The sequence below is a fragment of the Rhinopithecus roxellana genome, chromosome 12, assembly GCF_007565055.1.
Source record: "Rhinopithecus roxellana isolate Shanxi Qingling chromosome 12, ASM756505v1, whole genome shotgun sequence".
In the NCBI taxonomy this organism is placed as follows: domain Eukaryota; kingdom Metazoa; phylum Chordata; class Mammalia; order Primates; family Cercopithecidae; genus Rhinopithecus; species Rhinopithecus roxellana.
In genome coordinates, this window is record NC_044560.1 from 38,849,177 (window position 1) to 38,873,724 (window position 24,548).

At 36.8% G+C, this 24,548-nt stretch overlaps 1 protein-coding gene across 2 annotated transcripts in view; it reads right to left on the bottom strand.

Moving 5' to 3' along the window:
• The window catches only part of LRRC7 (leucine rich repeat containing 7), a 468,702-nt gene that overhangs the window by 227,447 nt on the left and 216,707 nt on the right, over positions 1 to 24,548 (bottom strand). The gene's annotated exons all lie outside the window — the stretch shown is intronic.

The window sequence follows — 24,548 nt, forward strand, 5'->3', positions numbered from 1 at the left end:
TTTTGGTCTAAAGTGAAGAAGCTCTAAAAATTCCCATTAGAGTATGTTGCAGGAAAGTCTATTGTCCTACTCTCATGAATGGAAAAGGAAATTTCTGGGATGTAGTGTTTCTCAACCTTGGCATGACTGACATTTTGTATGGGATGATTGTTTGTTGTGGGGGATTATCTTGCACACTGTAAGATGTTTAGCAGCATACAAAGTACCCACTAGATATAAGCAGCACTCTTTACAGTTGTTACCATCAGAATGTCTCCAGACATTGTCAAATGTCTCCTCTCTTTACTGATTGTCAGAAAAGTAAGCATCTTACCTCCATTTGTTACCTTCTTATGCTACTAGGTGGGTTCCCACGTGGCTTTCCCTTAGCTATTCAAATTAGCTTACTTGAGGAATGCCCTCATTGGCTCTACTCCTTCTTCGTGAAAGTAAGCACGGGTGGGTCTGGGGCCTACCTCCCTTTCCCCACATGGAAGTCCATGGGTGTGATTTCCCTATACAAATAGCTGAACTTGGAGATATGATCACTACTGTAGGTCAGGGAGCAAATATTAGGACTTGATCACAAGTTTGGCACACATTCTCCATCAGTAATGCTAACTATTTGAACTTCATACCTCTGAACCAAATATCTTGCTGATTATTTAGACTCATTTGCATATTAACTCAGTTATCTTAAGGAGAAAAGCTCTAATAAAAATGGTTGTATTAAATATTTACCAATCTGTAGTCACATTATACATGTAAAATGGTTGAAATGTGTAAAATTTCTAAATCATTACTTTTATTATTGCTGTTGCTCCTGCCTCTATGTTCTTCCTGTAAATCTTCTCATAGCCAGTCCCTTTTCCTCATCTCAGCTCATATATTAGTCCATTTTTCACCAACCAAAATAAACTATCCTTTCTGCCTTCATTTTATATATTACCCTATTTTATTTTCTTATTAACGACCACTGAAAATATCTTAGTTTTTATTTGTTTACTTGTTGTTTTCCCCCCTCCGTTAGATTTAAAGTCCATTAGAGCAGGAACTTGCCAATGTTATTCACAACATAAATAGCTTCTCAACCAATGACAGTTAAATGAAGACATTTACACAGGCATGAATGAATGATTCTTTACCAGTAAGAAGCTGGAATTCTAGAATATTTACAAAGAGAAACCACTCAATTTCTATCAAGCATCTATAATTAATTGATAGTTGCCAAGGGGGCAGCTACAATTAATTAACAGTGGTCAATGAGAAATCCTGATAGGCCTATTTTAATGAATAGTATAATGAGGATACATTAGTTCACTTATCATGGAATATGCATGGAGCTAAAGGCAGATAAAGCCAAAGTGCCCAATCTCTGTATGTTCAAATCTTGTGTTAACTTCCTGACATTTCCAATAATAGGTTTTTAAAAAATTCAAATAATAAAAGAAATACTAGGTGAGATGTTTAGGTAGTTTTTACTTCTCTGAATATCTGAAGTGCAACAACAAAACTATATATATATAGTAGCTAAGACAACGGACCCTGGACTCAAACTACCTGGGTCTGAATCCTGGTTCCACCACTCACTAGCTGTTTGACTTTGAACAAGCTAAATAAAATCTTTGAACCTCAGTTTTGTCATCTATAAGAATGATAATAAGAATCCCTATGTTATAGGGTTATTGTTATGATTAAAATAGTTAATATAGGTAAACCATGTAAATAGTGCTTGACACATGATAAATACTCTCTGTGTTAGACATTAAAATACTTAGTGAAAGTTTTCAGAGTTTGAAAAAGCTTTAGAGATTGTCTAAGAAAGTGTTGTCTACAGTTTTTCCAAGGATTTATAGGTGTTGCATGATTTTTAAAAAATTTCAGATGGCCAGTACATTTTGGCAAAGCTTGTTGAAAAAAATGTTAAGCTTCTTATTGGCAGGACTTCTCAGACAAAATATACAAATGTTCGTTGTGAATTTCTAACAGATGGAAATCGTTTAGACTATTTCCTGTTTATTAACCAAGGAATTTTTTCTTTTTTTCTTTCCTGCAGGACATTTCTTAGACCAGAAGCACACTTTGCCAGAAGTTTTGTACCACAACTTCATTTCACAGAAGATGAAACTGTTCTTATGTATCTCAGTCTGTGAAATCATTTACATACTTAATTTATGAAAACACAGGCCTGGGTATATTTAAGTAGGTTATTATGAGTATTTAAATTAGATTGGATCATCCTCATTTGTCTGCTTGAAACTCTGACCTGTTAGGCTCTACACCTGCGCTCCCAATATTCACTTCAGGCTCTCCTTGCATTTATGATTATTTTGGACATAGTTCTCTGGCTTAGTGTCACATTCCCCTTAAAGACGATGTGGTTTTGCCATTTGGCCTTATGCACTGTAACCTCAGCAAAGGGAGACACTCCCTTCTCACTAGAGGAGAATTGGTGACTTGCTCCATATCACACAGAAAATTAGTGACAGTGCTGACACAGGATCTTCATCTCTTTTTCCAGCGCCGGCCAGTCATCTGAATCTGGCCTGTTTGTCTGGCTTGACCATTGTTTAAATATGAATGTTTTTATGAAAAATATGTGCTCTACAGTTCACTATATTCTATGCCAGGAGTCAGCAAACATTCTCTGTAAAGGGCCACATTGCAAATGTTTCAGGCTCTGCAGTCCATATGGTCTCTGGCTCTACTCAATTCTACCATTGTTATGTTACATGATATGTTAACAAATAGACATGGTTTTGTTCCAACAAATCTTTTTTTTTTTTTTTTTTTTTTTTTTTTTTTTTTTTGAGACGGAGTCTTGCTCTGCCGCCCAGGCTGGAGTGCTGTGGCCGGCTCTCAGCTCACTGCAAGCTCCGCCTCCCGGGTTCACGCCATTCTCCTGTCTCAGCCTCCCGAGTAGCTGGGACTACAGGTGCCCGCCTCGTCGCCCGGCTAGTTTTTTTGTATTTTTTAGTAGAGACGGGGTTTCAGCGTATTAGCCAGGATGGTCTCGATCTCCTGACCTCGTGATCCGCCAGTCTCGGCCTCCCAAAGTGCTGGGATTACAGGCTTGAGCCACCGCGCCCGGCTCCAACAAATCTTTATTTACAAAAGCTGACTTGCCAGATTTGGATAAGACATAGTCTATCAACCCTATTCTATGCCTGTTCTTAAAGTCTAATATTTAAGTTCCAGACCTTGAATAAAGATATAACAGATAAATTAAGGATTGAGAATATTTATTATTATAAAATTGCCACTAGATAACTATTTATATGTGTGTATTATTTGAAATCCTTAACAATTTATATGTATGTATTATTTCAAATAATGAGGAATACTGCTGGAATCTAGAGACATTTGCTCTCAATATTGTCGTTTTGGTTGCATTTATTAAAATTAAGTCCTTCCTATTATGCTATCACTTTACAGCATTTATCCAATTGCAAAGTTGGAAAATACTCCAGTTGAAGCAGTGATGGAATTTATGCAATATTTTGGTACATCTGTCACTTTGATAAAATTGTACAATCCATAATTTTCTTTCTATCAGATTCAGAGATTTTATCCATTTAAATGTATGATTACCTCTGAAGCCACATAAATTTGGCTGGAATGTTGTTTTCCCATAAATTTCCAGTGCAGTAACTTGGATTTGCTGACTCAGGATTCTGCAAATTTTTGGCATGGACTTAAGCATTCCAGTTTTTAGCTTGTTTTTCAAATGTGCTCACTCTTTCCAATTACTGGCTATTCATGGCACAAGGACAGGAAAACTTCTCCCAGTTATTGCTGTCTGATGTCTCTCTCTTAATGAAACTTAAAAAAAGAATTTTTTCACTTTGCTTAGTCTGTGTCCTATGTTTAATGGACATTTAGATTTTATGATTTAGACCTGTCAATTTTATCACATAATCATGTTCTTCTCTTGTTATTAATCTCTTTGAATAAACTGCACATTATAAAATTTTAGAAATAAATTGCTCTTTACAGCACGGTTACTGAAGACTGCAAGGCCCAGGATTTTATATTCTTCAAAAATGCAAACTCAGGACGGGCACAGTGGCACACACTGGTAATCCCAGCGCTTTGGGAGGCCAAGGTGGGTGGATCACCTGAGGTTAAGAGTTCGAGACCAGCCTGGCCAACATGATAAAGCCTCGTTTCTACTAAAAATACAAAATATTAGCCGGGCGTGGTGGTGGGTGCCTGTAATCCCAGCTACTTGGCAGGCTAAGGCAGGAGAATTGCTTGAACCCGGTAGGTGGAGGTTGCAGTGAGCTGAGATCATACCATTGCACTCCAGCTTAGGCAACAAGAGTGAAACTGCCGTCTCACACACACACACAAATAAATAAATAAATCAATAAATAAAGGAAACTTGTGGAACACTTCATTATGAGAAAATGTAATTTATTGTTGTTATAAACCAGGAAACATTAAATACCTAATGTCTGATGGCAGATAAAACATGATTTCTATGATCAAATGTTTCTTTTAGTTAATACTATATCTTAAACCAATGTCACAGCTGTGATTGCTATGTGCTTTTCAGCATTTCAACTCAGCTTCCCTCAAGAACAACAAAAAGCCAAACTGGCTTCTGGCATCTTCCAAAAGGATATGTGACCAAATTAAACATTTATTATTTTGTAAAAGAATATTGGGAAGACCTAATTTTTAAAACCACTTTGTTAATATTTATCAGTTAAGGTATTCCTCCTTGCAGTATTTAAATTATTAGGATAAACATTGAAAATATATAATTCGCATTAAGCTGTCATGTATTTTGAGGATTTCCTTAGGAAATATTTTTTCCTTTTAGATATTCAACAGTGAACAGTTTATGTTAATATTGTGATGTCTTATTGAAAAAAATTTCTTCCCTCTGATTGTCTCTAGTTTAATGCACAATACAAAAAAAGGATTCTGTACAAAGAAATAACTTCATTAGTAACCTTTTAAGAATACATCTTATTTATACAGTAAGGAATATTTGTTAATAAAACAGAAAGATTAAATTGTAAAATTGTACCTTAACAGCAACTGGCTATAGGACAAATACTGCACTACTGCTTTTAATGAAGGATTTAATTAGACTGAGGAGAAGTCTGAATTTCATTACTTTCTATATAGTCTTCTTGAATTTATAACCAGAACCAATTATTCATTCATGCTGTACATGAATTTTACACTGACAGAAAATTATTGTGCAATCCTAACTCATGATTACATAGCAAAGATATAATCATGCTTGATAGACCTTTTGAGCTCTTTGTGGGGGAAAAGGTGCCCTATAAGCAAGAACAATGACATTATTTCTGGGGGCAGGGGGCTACTCTGTCAGAGCTGAAGGTCCTAGAATGCATGTAGTAGCAGTTCAATCAAAAGGTTATGAGAAACATAATCAGTTACTAATATGCCCATTTTCATCACAACATATTGCAACCTACATTATATGCTCATGAAGAGATGTTGAATGCTACTGAAAAAATAGTTAAGCCAAGTTAAGCTGTTTTAAAACTCTTATAGATAACTGGGCAAGGACCATCACCACCATCACAAAGTTTCTTTTCTAAAAGACCCTTTTAACACATACATATGTATGTGTGCATACACAAGGACACACAGACAATGTGTCAGGCTCATTGTTTTCTGGCTAAATTTCATTGAAAAAGTTATTACTTGTTATATTGGGCTTTCTGAGTGTTAATATTTGTGTATAATCATTGCTCAGTATCCTTGGGGGAATTGGTTCCATGACCTTCATGGATATAAAAAAATCCACTGATACTCTAATTTCTGCAAAATAGCATAGTAGTTGCACCTAACATACACACATCCTCCTGTATGCTTTAAATACCTAATACAATGTAAATACATAATACAATGTAAATGCTTTGTAAAGAGTTGTTATACTGTATTGTTTTCTTACTTGTATTTTTTTTCTTACTTGTATTTTTACAATTGTTGTAATGATCATTATTTTTCAAATATTTTCCATCTGCAGAGGTCTAACTGTGCTTTTACATAGTTTGGTCTTAGATTGTTGATATCCTGATGGGTGTATTATACAGGCATAACTCCGTGACGAAGCTGTCAGAGAATTTGAACTTTAGAGGCTAAGGACCTTTACAAGTAATCTGCCAAAGTAGCCGTGGCTATTTCCCATGCAACTACCTTTTTTACTTGTCAGCAGAACCTGCCCTGCATCAGACGAGAAATGTCATATAGTCACTCTCCAAATTTCTTTTGCAACTAGGACATGAACTTATGACCCAGTTCTGGCCACTGGAATAGGAAGAGGACTCTGTTGGAGGAGATTCTAAGAAAGATTTTCCTCCATGATTTAAGAGGGAGAGAAGCATGCAAATCAAAACAATAATAAGATACCATCTCACACCAGTCAGAATGGCTATTATGACAAGTCAAAAAATCACAGATGTTGATGAGGTTGTGGAGAAAAGGGAACACTTAAACACTGTTGATGGGGAGGTAACTTAGTTTAGTCATTGTGGAAAGCAGTTTGGCAACTTCTCAAAGAACTTACAACAAAATGATGATTTGATCCAACAATCCCATTATTGGATATATACCCAAAGGAATATAAATCATTCTATCATAAAGGCATATGCATATGTATTTTCATCACAGCACTATTCACAAAAGCAAAGACTTGGAATCAGACATGGAATCGACCTAAATGCCCATCAATGGTAGACAGAATAAAGTCTACCATTGAGGACATAACTGAGTTCTTTTTTATGACTGTGTAGTATTCTATGATCTAAATGTAGAATATTACATATGTAATTATACATAATGGAGGGCATTATCTTAAGTGAATTAATGCAGGCACAGAAAACCAAATACCGCATATTCTCACTTATAAGTGGGAGCTAAATATTGAGTATATATGGATGAAAAAAAAGGAAACAGACACCAGGGCCTACTCAAGCGTTGTGGGTGGGAGGAGGGTGAGGATAGAAAAACCGCTTATTGAGTATGATGCTCATTACCTGGGTGACAAAATAATCTGCACCTCAAACCCCTGTGACATGCCATTTACTTATATAACAAACCTGCATATGTACCCCTGAACCTAAAATAAAATTTTAAAGATGTAAAAAAAAAAAAAAGATCAGGAGAAAGTGCATTTAAGTAAGTTTAAAAGAAATAGAAAAAAATATAGCAATATATTTGCATAATTTTTATGTTACTCAAAAGACTAGCAAAAGAAATTTTTATAAATCATTTAAGATTTGGAGTATCCTTTATGGTTTTTCCTTCCCACATTTAACTTTCCAATATCCTAGGTTTCCATTTTCATGGTTTTGCATCAATTATTCTGTGGATATCAGAGTGATTTCCAATGTTTATAATTTCTGCTTTTTCAGAAACCATGTCTATGATTCTATATGCATTGTTTCTTTTACTTTTAATTACTTCAGAATTAAATATGTTAACATTTTTCAAATTAGTATTCCTCTTTTTTAATATTTACTATATCTTCCAGAAATTACTCAAAAATTCTTTTTCTGTAAGTTGTTTCTTCTTAAAATAATATAGCATCAGACTCAACTTGTTTCTGACTCAACACAGTTATTCCTTCTATGTAAGATATTCCTAGAGATTCTTCTCTTACCACTTGAATGCTAAAACCTGTACTGCTGGTGTATTTGTGAATAGTGTCTACAAATACGGAAGGAATACTACCAGTTCCTCTTTATACCTCTGGTAGAATTCGGCTGTGAATCTGTCTAGTCCTGAACTTTTTTTGGTTGGTAGGCGATTAATTGCTGCCTCAATTTCAGAGCTTGTTAGTGGTTTATTCAGGGATTTGACTTCTTCCTGGTTTAGTCTTGGGAGGACGTATGTATCTAGGAATTTATCCATTTCTTCTAGATTTTCTAGTTTATTGGTGTAGAGGTGTTTATAGTATTATCTGATGGTAGTTTGTATTTCTGTGGGATCAGTGGTGATCTCCCCTTTATCACTTTTTATTGTTTCATTTGATTCTTCTCTCTTTTCTTCTTTATTAGTCTGGCTAGAGATCTATTTTGTTAATCTTCAAAAAACCAGCTCCTGGATTCACTGATTTTTTGAAGGGTTTTTTGTGTCCCTATCTCCTTCAGTTCTGCTCTTAATTATTTCTTGTCTTTTGCTAGCTTTTAAATCTGTTTGCTCTTGCTTCTCTAGTTCTTTTAATTGTGATGTTAGGGTGTCAATTTTAGATTTGTCTTGTGGCCATTTAGTGCTATAAATTTTCCTCTAAACACTGCCTTAGCTGTGTTTCAGAGGTTCTGGCATGTTATGTCTTTGTTTTCATTGGTTTCAAATAACTCATTTATTTCTGCTTTAATTTCATTATTTACCCAGTAGTCATTCAGGAGCAGGCTGTTCAGTTTCCATGTAGCTGTGCAGTTTTGAGTGAGCTTCTTTTTTTTTTTTTTTTTTTTTTTTTTTTTGAGACGGAGTCTCCCTCTTTCACCCAGGCTGGAGTGTAGTGGCGTGATCTCAGCTTGAGTGAGCTTCTTAATCCTGAGTTCTAATTTGATTGCACTGTGATCTGAGAGAGTGTTTGTTATGATTTCCATTCTGTTTCATTTGCTGAGTGTTTTGCTTCCAATTATATTGTCGATTTTAGAATAAGTGCTATGTGGTGCTGAGAAGAATGTATATTCTTTTGATTTGGGGTGGAGAGTTCTATAGATGTCTATTAGGTCTGCTTGGTCCAGAGCTGAGTTCAAGTTCTGATTATCCTTGTTAATTCTCTGTATTGTTGATCTGTCTAATGTTGACAGTGGGGTGTTAAAAGTCTCCCGCTATTATTTGTGTGGGAGTCTAAGTCTCTTTGTAGGCCTCTAAGAACTTGCTTTATGAATCTGGGCGCTCCTGTATTGGATGCATATATATTTAGGATAGTTAGCTCTTCTTGTTACATCTATCCCTTTACCATTATGTAATGCATTTCCTTGTCTCTTTTGATCTTTGTTGGTTTAAAGTCTGTTTTATCACAGACTAGGACTGCAACCCCCGTTTTATTCTGCTTTCCGTTTGCTTGGTAAATCTTCCTCTTTTCCTTTATTTTGAGCCTATGTGTCTTTGCATGTGAGATGGGTCTCCTGAATACAGCACATCGATGTGTTTTAACTCTTTATCCAGTTTGCCAGTCTGTGCCTTTTAATTGAGGCATTTAGCCCATTTATGTTCAAGGTTAATATTGTTATGTGTGAATTTGATCCTGTCATTATGATGCTAGCTGGCTATTTTGCCCATTAGTCGATGCAGTTTCCTCATAGTATCAATGATCTTTACATTTTGGTTTGTTTTTGCAGTGGCTGGTACTGGTTTTTCCTTTCCATATTTAGTGCTTCCTTTAGGAGCTCTTGTAAGACAGGCCTGGTGGTGACAAAATCCCTCAGCATTTGCTTGTCTGTAAAGAATTTTCTCCTTCACTTATGAAGCTTAGTTTGGCTGGATATGAAATTCTGGGTTGAAAATTCTTTTATTTAAGAACGTTGAATATTGGCCCCCACTCTCTTCTGGCTTGTACAGTTTCTGCAGAGAGATCTGCTGTATGTCTGATGGGCTTCCCTTTGTGGGTAACCCGACCTTTCTCTCTGGCTGCCCTTAACATTTTTTCCTTCTTTTCAACTTTGGTGAATCTGATGATTATGTGTCTTGGGTTGCTCTTCTCAAGGAGTACCTTTGTGGTGTTCTCTGTATTTCCTGAATTTGAATGTTGGCCTGTCTTGCTAGGTTGGAGAAGTTCTCCTGGATAATATCCTGAAGCATGTTTTCCAACTTGGTTCCAATCTCCCTGTAACTTTCAGGTATACCAATCAAATGTAGGTTTGGTCTTTTCACATAGTCCCATATTTCTTGGAGGCTTTGTTCATTTCTTTTCATTCTTTTTTCTCTAATCTTGTCTTCATGCTTTATTTTATTAATTTGATCTTCAATCTCTGATATCCTTTCTCTTGATTAAATTGGCTATTGAAGATTGTGTATACTTCACGAAGTTATTGTACTGTGTTTTTCAGCTCCAACAGGTCATTTATGTTCTTCTCTAACCTGGGTTATTCTATTTAGCAATTCCATAAACCTTTTATCAAGGTTCTTAGCTTCCTTGCATTGGGTTAGAACATGCTCCTTTAGCCCAGAGGAGTTTATTATTACCCACCTTCTGAAGCCTACTTCTGTCAGTTCATCAAACTCATTCTCCATGCAGTTTTGTTCCCTTGCTGACAAAGGGTTGGGATACTTTGGAGAGAAGACACATTCTGTTTTTTGGAATTTTTAGCCTTTTTGCACTGTTTTTTTCTCATCTTCGTGGATTTATCTACCTTTGGTCTTTACTGTTGGTGGCCTTCAGATGGAGTTTATGGAGTTTTTGCATGGTCATCCTTTTTGTTGATGTGATGCTATTGCTTTCTGTTTGTTAATTTTCCTTCTAACAGTCAGGCCCCTCTTCTGCAGGTCTACTGGAGTTTGCTGGGGTAAACTCCAGACCCTGTTTGCCTGGGTATCACCAGCGGAGGCTGTAGAAGAGTAAAGATTGCTGCCTGCTCCTTCCTCTGGAATTTTCATCCCAGAGGGGCATATGCCAGAAGCCAGCCAGAGCTCTCCTGTATGGGGTGTCTGTTGACCCCTTCTGGGAGGTGTCTCTCAGTCAGGAGGCACAGGGGTCAGGGACCCACTTGAGAAGGCAGTCTGTCCCTTAGCAGAGCTTGTGTACTCTGCTGGGAGATCCACTGCTCTCTTCAGAACTGGCAGGCAGGAATGTTTAAGACTGCTGAAGCTGCACCCACAGCCACCCCTTCCCCCAGGTGCTCTGTCCCAGGGAGATGAGAGTTTTATCTATAAGCCCCTGACAAGGCTGCTGCCTTTATTTCAGAGATGCCTTGCCCAGAGGGAAGGAATCTAGAGAGGCAGTCTGGCTACAGTGGCTTTGCAGCACTGAGGTGGGCTCCACAAAGTCTGAACTTCCAGGTGGCTTTGTTTACACTGTGAGGGGAAAACTGCCTACTCAAACCTCAGTAATGGCAGACACCCCTCCCCACATCAAGCTCAAGCATCCTAGGTCGACTTCAGACTGCTGTTCTGGCAGTGAGAATTTCAAGCCAGTGGATCTTAGCTTCCTGGGCTCTGTGGGACTGGGATCTGCTGAGCTAGACCACTTGGCTCCCTGGCTTCAGCCCCCTTTCCAGGGGAGAGAATGGTTGTGTCTCGCTGGTGTTCCAGGTGCCACTGGGGTATGAAAAAAACTACAACTAGCTCAGTGTCTGCCCAAACGGCTGTGCAGTTTGTGCTTGAAACCCAGGGCCCATGTGGTATAGGCACCTGATGGAATCTACTGGTCTGTGGGTTATGAAGACCATGGGAAAAGTGTAGTATCTGGGCCATAGTACACCGTCCCTCATGGCACAGTCCCACATGGCTTCCCCTGGCTAGGGGAGGGAGTCCGCTGACCCCCTCCGCTTCCCAGGTGAGGCGGTGCCCCACCCTGCTTCCGCTCACCCTCTGTGGGCTGCAACAACTGTCTAACCAGTCCCAGTGAGATGAACCGGGTACCTCAGTTGGGAATGCAGAAATCACCCACCTTCTGTGTTGGTCTCGCTGGGAGCTGCAGACTGGAGCTGTTCCTATTCAACCACCTTGCCCAGCTCTCTGGTGCAATAGCAACTTAAGAACAAATTTCACTTAGGATAACTTTCTGATTGGCCCTGACCAAGAATAATTTTTTCCCACGGATATAATTTATCATAAAGATTATAATGCCAAAAAAATGACTATTATCAATCAGCACTTGGAAGTTGTGAAATAAAATATAATAGGACAGCTATCAGAAATAATGGACTATACAATAAAAATAACAATGGGTGAGAAATCTACTCTAAACGAAACCATTGTGAAATGTGTCTCATAATGAAAACTCACTTCAATCACAGAACTGTAAAAGACATGAAGTCTAATTGCATTATTTCTTATCGGTAATTATAGTTACATAAAGCAAATCTTGCATCAACCATTGCTTTTCAACATACTGTCATAAAACATTATGTTTCTGAACTTGAGTTTTATTGAAGAAAGATTAATTTTTTTTGTCAATGTGATAACACTTGGCTGATTGCTCAAAGAGCAAGAAAAATCTGATTCTTCAAATTATTTTTATCATGTGGACAAAACAAGTTGATTATGCAGTCTCTTTACTTTTATACTATACTGATACTTCACTTTATAACGTCTCTGAAAATTAAAGCTTTTTTTCATTTGTTTTGTTTTGAAACTGGCTCTGTTGCCCAGGCTGGAGTACAATGGCGATCTTAGCTCACTGCAATCTCTGCCTCCTGGGTTCAAGCAATTCCTGTGCCTCAGTCTCTCGAGTAGCTGGGGCTACAGATACATGCCACCATACCTGGCTAATTTTTGTGTTTTTGTTGCAGAGACAAGGTTTCACCATGTTGCCCAGGCTGGTCTCAAACTCCTGGAATCAAGTGATCTGCCCACCTCAGCCTCCCAAAGTGCTGGGATTATAGGTGTGAGCCATCACACCTGGTCCCAATTAAAGCTTTTTAATTTCATCAACTAGATAACTAATTTTTAAAATCAATTTGGCAAACATCTTTTGAGTGTGTATTAGATTCTAGGCACTGGGCTAAGGATGAGGATTAACACATGGCTGTCACCTTCAGGTCCTTGCAACCTAATGGAGTAGTTATAAAAGCTTCCAATTAGTAATAATAATGGCTACTATGAAGTCTTATTATGTGTGTCATAGCAATTCAAGGATTAACAAAGCAGACGCAGTTCCTGCCCTGATGGAACATACATTCTATCATACAATTTAGATGTTAAATTATTATGAAATTAATATATTAATTTATTATAGCTGGGATTCATGATACGCAGAAGTCAGAGTACTATGAGAGCTTGTAATCAGAGCTTGACCTACAGATGGCTTTATATAAGATAACACTGGAATTAGGACTTAAGAGATAATGAGTTCACCAGATGGAGAAGGTAGAATGGGAATCCCAAGCAAAGTAAATGACACTACCATCAGCATTCAGTTAGGTGTAAAAGCATTTTGCATGCTCTAGAAGTAGTAATGTGTTTTTTTCAATAAAGTTCTCTGAAACATGAAGGAGATCAAAGATGATTTTGTTTTCTTAACATTAACGGCCAAGGAAGAGATAGACAGTTATTTCTCAAGAGCAATTCACTCTTGGAGAAGGCTGGTTCAGAAAATTATTTCCCTGTCAGGCGACAGTAGGTCATGTTGCCAGGGTAAAACTGTACTGACACTTTACTCTGTGAGCAGGGCTTCATTCTTAGGAATGGAGAACAACCATTAGCACCAAAACTAGATGAGGAAGCCCACTTCCCCCGTAAGAAAAGGAATGAGTTCAAATGAAACAAGGAGAAATAACTTGCCTCTTGTCTATTTGCTATTTTAATGAGTATTACTACTATGCTCCCAGTAGCCTTAAATAATAGAAACATGGAAGCTGTTCTAAACTTTTTTCTCTATCATTCTCCAATTAGTTACAAATACCTGTGTATTCTATCTCCATTATTATCTCTTGAATGTATACTCTCTTTTTATCCCCTCTGCCACTTAGTTTTGCCCTTCTTACTTCTTGGATGATAGCAACCCAGGCATTTGTACCAGCCTCTTCACTAGTCTTCCTGCCTCCACTTTCAGCTGCTTCCAGTCTATACATTATCACCAGAGTAAACCCTAAAATAATTTGATCATATAATTTCTGGGCTCAGAAATACAATTATTTAAACAAAAGGTCTAAATTCCTTAATATTGCATTCAAGGAACCTTATAATTTGACACCAGCTTACACCTTTCTGGTTTTATTGCCTGCAAAACCACTGTATACGTTGTAATTTACAGGCATACTGAACTATTTATAGTGGCTAAATGAATTCGGCTCTCTCATGGGAGTCATTCTCTGGTAGATTTACTTTTGGAGGTCATGAAACTAAAGCTAGCCATTTTAAATACATCTCAGAGGACTCCTCAGATGAAAAACACACAATTGAGAATACAGGTTGAATATCCCTAGTGCGAAAATCCAAAACCTACGATGCTTTAAAATCTGAAATATTTTGCGTGCCAACATGATGCTCAAAGGAAGTGCTCATTGGAGCATTTCAGAATTTGGATTTTGAATTTTCATATTAGTGATGCTCAACCAGTAATTGCTTTTTAAGGTAGAATCATTGGGGAGAATATTTATTATGATTTGGCACCTTAGAAGAATATTGTATGCTACAATAAAACTCATAATTTTTATAGATCAAAAACAAGAAAGCAATATCAACATTCTTGATTTGTATGCAACCAACTGAGAGCTCTCCTCTAAAGCTGACCAATAAATAATACTTTTTAAAGACGTATGGGAAGAAGTTTATCCTCGAATGCAATGAAGAAAAATAAAGTGTTAGATAGTTTATCACTATTTCTTAATTTGAAAGCTATTAAAATAGATGTAGATTCTGAGTTTTCTGATAAGGACCAAAACTAAATGGAACCTCTATTATAGTGACTTCTTTTCCAAATCCACACGATGTGTTCTTGTGATCCCATAAAAACTATTGACTCTCTTTCCATATCTGTCTCACAGGCAACAGACTCCTATCAGTAATATTGTTTATTAGTTGAAGCAAGGGTTTGCAGCTGATAGCCTGCAGGCCAAATCTGGTCCACTGTTCTTTTTATACAGCCTACAAATTTGGAATGGTTTTTACATTTTAAACAGTTGGAAAAAATGAAAAAAATAATATTTTATTATATATGAAAAGGATATACATTTCAAATTTCAGTGTTCATAAAATAAATTTTATTACAGCAAAGCTATTTAGTCTGTTTGTGCTACTATAACAGAATACCATGGACTGGGTCATTTATAAAGAACAGAAGTTTATTTTCTCACAGTTCTGGAGGTTGGGGAGTCCAAGATCAAGGCACTGTCATCTGGTGAGGGACTTCTTGTTGCACACTCCAAGAAGGGAGGAAGGCTAAGTCCTCATATGGCCAAAGAGCTGCACGAAGCCTCTTTTAAAACAGCCTTAATCCTATTAAGGAGGGAGCAGTCCTTACAGCCTAATCACATCTTAAAGGCCCCACCTGTTAAAACTACCACATTGGCAACACCTGAATTTTGGAGGGGCCACTTTGAAACCATAGCAATAGTTTTATTGGAACACAGCCATGATCATTTGTTTACATATTGTCTATGGCTGCATTTGGGCTTACAGTGGCAGAACTGAATAGTTACAGTGGATACCTGATGGCTCACAAAGGGGAAAATATTTACTATCTGACCCAGTTTGCTGACTCCTGAGTTAAAATGATAGCGAATAGTTGGAAATTGTAGGCTTTAGTAATTTTTCTTTTTATTGACTCCCTGGCATCTAGCATTTTGGCAATTCTCTACTTCAGGAGACTTTGTAGGAGGCAAAGTTTCCTCTCAAGAAAGGTAAAAGCATCCCTGACAGCAAACAGCTAGTGGCTGGTCTGGTTACTAGCACCTATGCTATGGTATTTCCCTGCTGATCATAAACAATCCCATGAAACATCATCGATTGATGATTCTTTGTGACCACAATGATACAAAATAAAAACAAGACAACTTCATAATGATGCCTGAACAGAGATAAAAACAAAGACTTTGTGCTTCTGCTAATATGAGAGACTACTGTTGCTTCTCCAATAACTCTTAACTCCTTTCCATTCCTTCTGCTCACAGATAAAAAAATACGAAAATCTCCAATAGCCAAATGTCCCATTTTCAGAGAATGCCCAATCCCAAAGTAATAGTCCCCATTTTTTGAACCCTTTCAAAATAATCTATAGGTCCCTTCTAACTCCCTCTTACTGAGATGCTGCATGGTTCTTCATCATATATGATCTCTGTTGCAGCAGCAATGAATAAACCTAATGTTGTTAACTAAGTATATTTGGTGGTATCTTCTTGGTGGGTCTCAACTTTTAACCCTCTTAGAAACCAGATATTTGGATTTTAAGCCTTTCTGGTATCAGTAAATTGGGCACTCAGGCTATACAAGTCAGACACATGCTCCTTACCCTCCACAGATACTGTCTACAGAAGTTCCTGACCACTTAGAATTGATTATCATTTGAGCAGCAGCAGCAGCAGCAGCAGCAGCAGCAACAGTGATGATAGCAACAGAAACTGCGAGCTGATAATGCAGTAGCAGTGGCCAGTGCTCAGCGCTGGCAGAGTACCAGTGCAAACTGTGGCATTCAGTGTTCAGTGCTGGTGCAATGGAATTACACTGTAGTGTTCTTTTAAACTTGCTTTTGCTTAGTTTCTAAGTTTGACCTGTCTTGCCATCAATTATTTCATTTATTCAAGGTCCTCCCAGTAAAGTCTTTTTCAGTTACAATCACAGAGTTGGTTATTGTGTGATACATATGAATCCAATGGAATAATATTCTTCCTAATCTCCCAATGCAACTTGGGGCATTTGATGACTTTGAAATATAGCTCTCCAGCCACAGGTGCTAAGTTCCAGGTCTAAATTTCTGATTGTCTACTGACTGGTTCCACTTGAATATACTACATGCATTTCCAATTTATTATGTTGAAGACAAAATTCATCATCTTCCCAGACCTTCCTTATTTTCTGTCTATGTAGTTGATAGTCCCTAAAACAGAAACCTGGGAGGTATTCCTTACCCCATGATGAATTATTCACCAAGCCCTACGAATTCTACTCTCTCTGAAATCCATCCTTTCTCATCTACATAGCTGCTTTATAGTTCTAGTTCAAGGCTTCAGTTAATTCTCTCATGGATTAACTCTACGACTTCGTTAACTGCTTACCATGTCTTCCATTGTGCCCACTATAATCCACTCTGCACGGAGCAGCCATAGAAATCTTTCCAAAATGCAAGTGACAAAATGCAGTAATATAAAAACTCTCTTTCAGTTCCCCTTTGCCAGAAGAAAGTTTCCCCAGAATAAAAACTCACTTGACAGTGTATCTTCAAAGAATCTTAAAAAATGGCCTTGCGTTAAGATTGACAGGGCATGTTCAATTGTGCTACATGGAATTTGTATTGGTATCCATGTTTCTGTCTAATAAAGATCCATTTTGGTTTATAAGCAGAAAATGATTCTGCTAGAAGATTTTTTTTACAAACCTTTGCTGTCCCTTTGTACTTAGCACCACGATGCCATAGCATAGATTGATTCTATGAACCGTTCATGCATTCATTCAACAAATATTTATTAAACACCTATTATGTCCCAGGCCTTATTCTATGAGATAGGAATAAAGTCAAAAGCAAAACAGATTAAGTCTCTGCTCTCATGGAAATACCGTTCTTGTGGGGAGAAATGTACAAGAAGAAAATAGAATTAAATATACAACATATAGAGTGGCGGTAGTGCTGTGAAAAAAAAAAAGCAGGGTAAGAATTATAGACAGTATTGTAAGGGATGCTGTTTCATGTAAAGTGCCCAAAGAAAGCCACTCTGAAAAGCTAACATTTTATTGAAGTTCTGAAGGAAGTGAGGAAACATAATGATATAATATAGCATATATGCACATAAAAGACTAAACTGAATAAAAGCGTGAGTTCTGAAGCCAGATTGTCTGGAATCAAATTTGAGTTCTGTCACTTACTAACAATGTGATATGACATTCTACTTCTTTGTACCTCAGTTTTCCTGTTTATAAAATGGGAATATTGTTGGGTTGTGCATCTTCAAAGAGTTAGCAGATGTAAAGTGCTTAAACAGAGTACGTGGTAAGTACTCAATAACACAAATTATTATCATTGGAAAAATGATGCTAAAACAAAGCATTTCATTTGGAAGAAAATCTCTCAATATCACACAACCTAGTCAATAATTTGTAGACAGGACAGGAGGAAAACTGAAGGTTCTAGAAGAAGTCAAATAATGAAGACTCAGGGGCTAACCTTTGAGCATAAGCATAAGCAAACAACAAAGAAGGCTTTATAGTATTCATCTAAGGGTCCACTGAATATCTGCTCTGTACCAAGCACCATGCTGCAGAATAAAAACAAAGGTGAAAAGTTAGACATTATCTTTTTTTGTTATTGCAGAAAATTTATAGTGTAACAAGAAAGACCTAAACTAAAATAAATAATTACAGTACAGGCTATAAAGGCAATGGTATAGGAAGAACAGAGAGGATACTGGGAGTTTATGAGTGGAATAGTAATAGGCTATGAAATAAGAAACAGACATACCAGTCAGGCAATGTATACAGAACCATCTAGATCTAACCACAACCATTTCAGCAGCCTCACTTTTAATCCAAGTATAAGATACCTATAAAATAATAAATATCTAAAATATGCTCACTGAATTTTCATATACTGACTGATTATGTAATCAACATCAAGATGAAGAAACAGGTTGATTAATGGGTACAAATATATAGTTTGACAGAAGAAATAAGATATAGTGTTTGATAGATCAGGAGGGTGAGTATAATTTATAATCATCTATTGCATATTTCAAATAACTACAAAAGAATAATTTGAATGTTTCCAGTGTAGATAAAATAAAAATATTTATGGTTATAAATATCCCAATTATACTGATCTGATCTTTACAAATTATATGAATATATGAAATTATCACATGTACCCTGAAAATATGTATATCTATTATGCATCTATATAAAATAAAATTTTAAAAAAAGAAGCACACTACTACCAGAGTCCAAAAGCAACCCCCTTCAGGCACCCTTTTAGTCACTATCATACTCCCCAGAGGATAACTACTATTGTAATATCTAATACCATAGAATATAATTTTGCCTCATTTTCTATTCTATATAAATGAAGACATATATTTTCGTTGTGGCTTCCTTTCCTCAACATTCATACAAAGACTTGTACATAAATATCATAAATATTCATAGCAGCCTATTTGTAATAATCCGAATCTGAAAGGAAGCAACACAAATATTCATCACTAGGTGAAAGAATAAACAGCCATGGACTATTTCTACAATGGAATATTATTCATCAATAAAAACTGATAAACATTACAGCATGGATCAATCCCAAAATAATTATGCTCAGTGAAAGAATCCAGACAGAAAAAGAGAATACACTGTATAATTACACTTACATAAAACTCCAGAAAAGTCAGTCTCATCGATAGTGATAGAAAGCAGAACAATGTTTGTCTGGGTGGGGAGTGAGGTGAACAGTGCCTTGGGGACACCATTGGGGCTGACAAATTTTGTTCATTATCTCAATTACAGTGATGCTTTCACTGGTGTGTATGTATTTCAAAACTTGTAAAATTCTACACATTTTTTCTGTTTTATTTAGAGTTTATTAGTATACAAAAATTTCATATTATTAATATACACAGTTTGGTGAGTTTGTATATGTTATAAATTCAAGTTACTATCGCCACCAACCAGATAGGAGGTTTACATCACCTCCAAAAGTTTGCTTGTGTACCTTTGCTTTTTTGTTTTCTGGGGTTTTTGTGTGTGTTCATTTTTTATTTTTATTTTTTTATTTTTTGAGACAGAGTCTTGCTCTGTCACCCAAGCTAGAGTGCAGTGGCGCGATCTCGGCTCACTGCAAGCTCCGCCTCCAGGATTCATGCCATTCTCCTGCCTCAGCCTCCCCATAGCTGGGACTTCAGGAGCCCGCCACCAAGCCGGGCTAATTTTTTGTATTTTTAGTAGAGGCGGGATTTCACCGTGCTATCCGGGATGGTCTCGATCTCCTGACCTTGTGATCTGCCCGCCTTGGCCTCCCAAAGTGCTGGGATTAAAGGTGTGAGCCACCGCTCTCGGCGGCTCATTTATTTTTGTAGTAAGAACACTTATCATGAGATTACCTTCTTAATACTTTTTTTTTTTTTTTTTTTTTTTTTTTTTTTTTTTAAGATGGAGTTTTGCTCTTATTGCCCAGGCTGGAGTGCAATGGCACGATCTTGGCTCAGCGCAACCTCTGCCGCCCGGGTTCAAGCGATTCTCCTGCCTCAGCCTCCCGAGTAGCTGGGATTACAGGCAAGCACCACCACGCCCAGCTAATTTTGTATTTTTAGTAGAGACGTTGTATTTTAGCAGAGATGTTGGTCAGGCTGCTCTTGAGCTCCTGACCTCAGGTGATCTGCCGGCCTCCGCCTCCCAAAGTGCTGGGATTACAGGCGTGAGCCACCACACCCGGCCTAAATTTTTATGTACACAATACCTTATTGTTGATTATGACCACTGTTTGTTGTGCGGCAGATCTCTGGAACTTACTCATATTGTGTACCTGTAACTTTATACCCCTGACATCTTCTGGTAACCATCATTCTACTATTTACTTCTATACCATTGATTATTTTAAGTGACTTATATAAGAGATATCATGCAGCATTTGTCCTACAACTGACTGATTTTAGTTAACAAAATGTCTTCCAGGTCCATCCATGTTTTTAAAATGGTAGCATTTTTATCTTTTTAAAGGCTGATTAATATTTCATTGTGTGTAATGTGTACAAAGGCCACACATTTTTTATTCATCTGTCCATAGACATTTATGTTGCTTTTCTTTCTTGAATATTGTGAATTTGTACATGTTAAGTGTGTCAGTTTATTAGATGGTGACTGTACTTCAATAAAACTTTTCAAAACCAAAAAGGAGGCTAGTATATTTTACTAACAAATGTGAGGAAATGAATTCAATATGTATTCAAACCTCTAACAAACTCATCACATATCCTCATATCCTCAATTTGGTTTGGGTGATCTCTATTCAGCTGTGCCACAGTAATGAAGAACAAGGTGAGAGTCATGCTGCCAGGGTTCAAATCCTTCCCCCACACCTTACCAGCTTCCTGACCTTGGGAAAGTTATTTTTTTGTGTTTTAGTTTCCTTATTTGTAAAATGGGGATAATAATAATACCTACTTCAAGGTACTATGAGGACTACGTGAATTCATACATGTAAAGAATTTAGAACTCAATAAATATTAGGAACTATATCACCTATTAGATTCTGGTCCCTAGATTAGGTAAAATAAAATGATCAATATTTCTTGAAAAAATCAATGCAATGAGGTTTATTTCTCTTTGTTGATCTAACCATTATACTGGAATATAAAATCACTCTTGAATAGGCTCTGTTCTATTGCTCAAACCTCATGTCTTGACATTCAGTAGCCAATGCCTCCCACACCAATGAATCTCCTGGTATTTTGCACAGTTCATCAGTTTCTCATTCATCTCCCTGCTTTTGCACATGACTTTCTTTGGCCTAGAATATCTCTTCCACAAAACCAAGAGCTCATTGAGAGGACTAAAAAAAAGTTTGGTTTTCAAGTATGAGAAATTTTATATTAAAAATTAAATTTAAAAATCTCTTAAAATAGCAAATGCCTTGACATTATTAGAAGCTACATGGTTCCCATATCTACTTATGTCAAGGAATACTGAAAGTACTCAGTGGTTACATATAGAAACATTCTGAGCTATTTACCCATATTTATGGTAATTACTGTAGGAAATAATTCACATTTCAAAGTTTTACCAGTTTGTATAAAATCCTTCTACAAAGCTTCTACTTATAATAAAAATTACAATTCCAAACATTTTTTTCAAGAAAAAAATAGAATGTATTTCAATACATAGCATAAGCTGAAACAAAAAAGTAGTGTATTATCCTTACCAAATAACATTAAAGTTCTTATTAGCTGAATTGGAAATACTTTTTATGCTCCTCTTACCAGGTTAATGTGTAGATCAAAAAACACATTCTTGAAAGTACTGTTTCATGTGCTTTCAAAAGTTTAATACATATTAGCTGTCTGATATTTTGTTACATTTTCAATCTTGAATCTTAGGAAATGCAAAAGAAACCACTTTGATTTTAAAAGGTTGGAAAAATAAAATTGATAGCTAAAGACATTGAGTCGTAAATTAAGGACAGTATTACATTATTGCAAAGAAACTGACACTCTTTTAACTGTATGAAACCCATTGATTATCTCTTCAATCTCGCATTATGAGAACTGAATGGTTAATCTGCGATTCAAGAACTCAAAATGTACCAGGATGTATTTTTAAAAATGAAAAACACCTCAAGAGAATAATCAATTCTTGTAACGTGTAATGAATATCTATCATCCACAAGAAGCATTAACATAATTTGATTCTTAATCAAGTGCTTGGAGGTAAATCAAATAAGCGACACCAACATAAATAATTTGGTTTCTTAAACAGAATTTAAGCAAAACTATAATCTGTAGGCAAAACAATCAAGTTGATACAAGATCGAGTACTGGAGAGAAGTGGGTTTGAATCCAGTTTCTGCCACTTCCTATCAAAGCGATCTTGAGTAAATTGTTTAATTTCTCTGAGACTCAATTTTCTCATGTGTAACAGAGTGACAACACATACCTCACTCAGTTGTTACAAGGGTCAGTGAAATAATGCATGTAGGTAAAGAGCTTGGCATGTCCAGTAAATAAATATTATTTACCCCTCATTATTGTGGCCAAGGGATCACTTAGGGGCTAAATCAGTTTTGTCTAGCTTATTGTTTTGTTAGAGGGATGACAGTTTGAGTCGTAATTCATACGACTTCATATATCTTCAGGTCAATTAGAGTACCAGAAGGAATTTTAAAAATGTGTATTGTATTGTATCATATTTAAATACATCATTGGCTTTATCTGCGTGATGTTGCTCCAACATTTTTTTTCTCATTTGAGGTTTTAACTCATGCCTTGAGTACCAACTGTGTCCTTGCTACTCACATAGGTAATCTTTAAGAGTTACCACTTAGTGAGGTCCAAACTCCTCACCCTACCTTTCCACTTTTATTTTCTACGACTGTTTTAACTTACTTCCCTGATCAGAAACCCAGGTCAGTCCTCATTCCATAAATATATATTAGACTTTCCTACATCCACTATTTTCTCTGCCTGATATGCCACTGCTATCCTTCCAATAGTTGAAATATAACTTTTCCCCTTTTACAATATTTTGAAATTTTAAATTTATTCAGTTTTATTGAGTTATAATTGACATATAAAGTAGTATATATTCAGTATACAGAGTGATGTTTCAATATATGTATACATTGTGAAATTATTACCACAATCAAGTGAATTATGATACCTATCACTTCACATGTTTATTTATTTTTTCTTTTTTGTGATTAGAATACAGGCACCTGTCATTTTATTGCACTTCACTTTACTTTATTGTGCTTCACAGATAGTGCATGTTTTACACATTAAAGGTTTGTGGCAACCCTGTGTTGAGCAAGTCTATTGGCACCATTCTTTCAACAGCATATGCTCACTCATGTCTTTGTGTCACTTTTGGTAATATTTCAGACTCTTCCTTTATTGTTGTAACTATTATGTTTATTTATAATCAGTGGGGTTTTTTTCTTTTTTGAGACAGAGTCTTACTCTGTTGCCCAGGCTGTAGTACAGTGGCACGATCTCGGCTCACTGCAACCTCCACCTCCTGGGTTCAAGTGATTCTGCTGCCTCAGTCTCATGAGTAGCTGGGACTACAGATGTACACCAGCACACCTGGCTAAGTTTTGTATTTAGTAGAGGTGGGGTTTCACCATGTTGGCCAGGCTGGTCTTGAACTCTTGGCCTCCCAACGTGCTTGGATTACAGGTGTGATCCACCATGCTCAGCCAATGATCAATGATATTCGATGTTACTACTATTGTAATTGTTTTGGGGAGCCATTAACCATGCCCATATAAGATGGAAAAGTTAATTTGATAAATATTGTGTATATTCTGCCTGTTCCTCCAAAAGACCATTCCCCTCTCTCCCCCTCCTTGGGATCTCTATTCCCTGAGGCACAACAATATTGAAATTATGCCAGTTAATAAGCCTACAATGGTCTCTAAGTGTTCAAGTGAAAGAAAGATTTGTGGGTCTTCCACTTTAAATCGAAAGCTAGAAATGGTTAAGCTTAGTGAGGAAGGCATGTCAGAAGCTGGAGTCACCAAAAGCTATGCCTCTTATACCAGTTAGCCAAGTTATAAATTCAAAGGAACATTTCTTGAAGGAAATAAAAAATGCCACTTCAGTGAATACATGAATGATAAGAAAGTGAAACAGCCTTACTGCTGATATGGAGAAAGTGGTAGTGGTCTGGACAGAAGATCAAACCAGTCACAACACTCTCTTAAGCCAGAGACTAATCCAGAGCAAGACGCTAACTCTCTTCAATCCTATGAAGACTGAGAAAAGTAAGGAGGCTGCAGAAGAAAAGTTTGAAGCTAGCAGAGGTTGGTTTATGAAGTTTAAGGAAATAAGTCATCTCTATGACATAAAAGTGCAAGGTGAAGTGACAAGTGCTGATGTAGAAGCTGCAGTGAGTTATCCAGAAGATCTAGCTAAGATAATTAATGAAGGTGGCTACATTAAAAAACAGGTTCTTGGCCGGGCCCAGTGACTTACGCCTGTAATCCCAGCACTTTGGGAGGCCGAGGTGGGAGGATCACGAGGTCAGGAGATCAAGACCATCCTGGCTAACACGGTGAAACCCTG